The sequence below is a fragment of the Nanorana parkeri genome, unplaced genomic scaffold (assembly GCF_000935625.1).
Source record: "Nanorana parkeri isolate BGI_ZX_2015 unplaced genomic scaffold, ASM93562v1 scaffold351, whole genome shotgun sequence".
Taxonomy (NCBI): Eukaryota; Metazoa; Chordata; class Amphibia; order Anura; family Dicroglossidae; genus Nanorana; species Nanorana parkeri.
In genome coordinates this window covers 175,298-177,971 of record NW_017306619.1, presented here as the reverse complement: position 1 = coordinate 177,971, position 2,674 = coordinate 175,298, and positions in this window count along the sequence as shown.

The window sequence follows — 2,674 nt, the reverse complement described above, 5'->3', positions numbered from 1 at the left end:
CTGGGCACTAGGGTTGCCACCTGTCCGGGATTCACCCGGACAGTCCGGTTTTTGAGTCTTGTGTCCGGGTGGCAGGCCAAGGGCCACACGGACGCGAGACACTAGGTGCCGATAACGTTAGTTTCAATTTTTTTGACAGATGAGGCTGATTTATATTGTAAAGCGCTGTGCAAACTATTGGCGCTATATAAATCCTGTATAATAATAATAATAATAAAAAGGTGACCAGCAAGCATGGGACCTCAGGCAGCCGCATCTGCCTGAAGCGGCATCCTACTGTGAGCCATGAGCGCCCGTAAACAGGTACTGACCCGCTCATCTTCTCCTCTGTCTTCCTGACACCACGCTGAACGTCTCCGGACCCCTGGTGAGACACCGCACAGCCCACACAGCACTCTGGAAAGCCTGCATCGCCCACCTGAGACCCCACACAGCCTCCTGAGAATCCGCATAGCCCACCTGCGAGTCCGCAAAGCCCACCTGAGAACCCGTGGAGTCCACCTGAGAACCTGCACAGCCCTGGTGAGACCCCACACAGCCTCCTGAGAATCGGCATAGCCCACCTGAGAGCCCTGGAGTCCACCTGAGAACCCGCACAGCCCTGGTGAGAGCCCGCACAGGCCACCTGAGACTCTGGAGACATCATGGCGCCAACCCTGAAACAACATAGAGAACGTCGCTTTGTATTATTTTGTATTGCTGTATAATCTATTGCTGGGATTTGTAGTGCTCTGTAGCCGGTCTCCTTACGCCCTCCCCCGTCCGCCTCTCCTCACTCTCTCCTCTATATTCTATTATTAGAATATAGAGTGTTCGGGTTTTACTTGAAGAAAAGGTGGCAACCCTACTGGGCACTGCCAGGAGGGACTTATACCAACTCAAAAAAGTTTTTTGAAAAATACCATTCAGAGGGAAGCGGTTCTTTTAAAAATGCAAAATCCTATTAAACAAAGGAAGGGGGAGGGGGGCAGCGAAGCCTACCCATCCTTGGCAAGATCCCCTGGGAGATGCCCAAATCCTGATTGGGAAGTAGTGCACCTGTACAATGTGTACAATGTACTAGTGATGCACCTATACCGGTTTTTCGGTATCGAGTACCGATACCGAGTACCTATACCGTGCTACCCCAGGCATGGAGCCGGCTTTCTGATTGTCCGGGGAGCCGGCTCCATGTTATTTGGCCGGCTTGATGGTGACTGGCCGGGAAACCGTCTTCCCAGCCAATCAGCATGGAGCCGGACTGGCTGAAAATCCGGCTTCCCAGCCAATCAGTATCGAGCCGGTTGTTTGGCCGGCTTGATGCTGATTGGCTAGGAAGCCAGCTTCCTAGCCAATCAGCAAGGAGTCAGCTTCCTGATTGGCCAGGAAGCTTGGCTCCATGCTGATTAGCTGGGAAGCCAGCTTCCCGGCTAATTAGGAAGCCGGTAGGCGGGTCATTACTCGCCGCCCAGCTTCCTGATCGCACAGGAAGCTGGCTCCTTCCCTATGGCACTGCTGGTCATTCTTATCCCCCTGCTCATGCAGTTGGCTTGCTGCTTTTCTCATATGTCTGGACAGGGCTTGAGGTATAATAATGTAGGCATCCTGAGAGATTTAGTTCAGTCATCTTTGGCAATAGAAGGAGGCTGCATATCTACATGGACACTGAGGGGTGTATTTATAAAACATTCGCAGAGCCATTTGCCCTGGAAATCTCAGTGAACCTTCATTCTGCACCAATAGAGGCAAAAACAAACTTTCTTAGTATACTATCTTTTCAGCTCGAATGTAATTTAATGTTATACCGCATTATGGCCACTAGATGGAGCTGAGGAGCACAGGAAATAAGTATGTATTATACCACATTATGGCCACTAGATGGAGCTGAGGAGCACAGGAAATAAGTATGCATTATACCACATTATGGCCACTAGGTGGAGCTGATGAGCATAGGAAATAAGTATGCATTATACGGCATTATGGCCACTAGATGGAGCTGTGGAGCACAGGAAATAAGTATGTATTATACCACATTATGGCCACTAGATGGAGCTGAGGAGCATAGGAAATAAGTATGTATTATACCACATTATGGCCACTAGATGGAGCTGAGGAGCACAGGAAATAAGTATGTATTATACTGCATTATGGCCACTAGATGGAGCTGAGGAGCACAGGAAATAAGTATGTGGTATACTGCATTATGGCCACTAGATGGAGCTGAGCAGTACAGGAAATAAGTATGTATTATACCACATTATGGCCACTAGATGGAGCTGAGGAGCATAGGAAATAAGTATGTATTATACCACAGTATGGCCACTAGATGGAGCTGAGGAGCACAGGAAATAAGTATGTATTATACCACATTATGGCCACTAGATGGAGCTGAGGAGCATAGATAAGAAGTATTTATATCCTGTGCTCTTCGGCTCCATCTATTGGCCATAATGTGGTATTACATGTTCTTAATATACTAAGAACGTTCCCTTTTGCCTCTATTCGCACAGAACAAACGTCCAGTGATATTTGTATTACAAATAGACCCCTGAGTGCGCAGCACTGAAACTGACCATGTGATCATTGTAGGTATCGCCGCCCCAGTAGAGCTAATGTTTCAGAAAGTGCATTGCAAGGGCCAGACAGCAGGAGGTGAGAATGTAGAACTGGCCCCCAAGAAGATTCATTTTAAGGA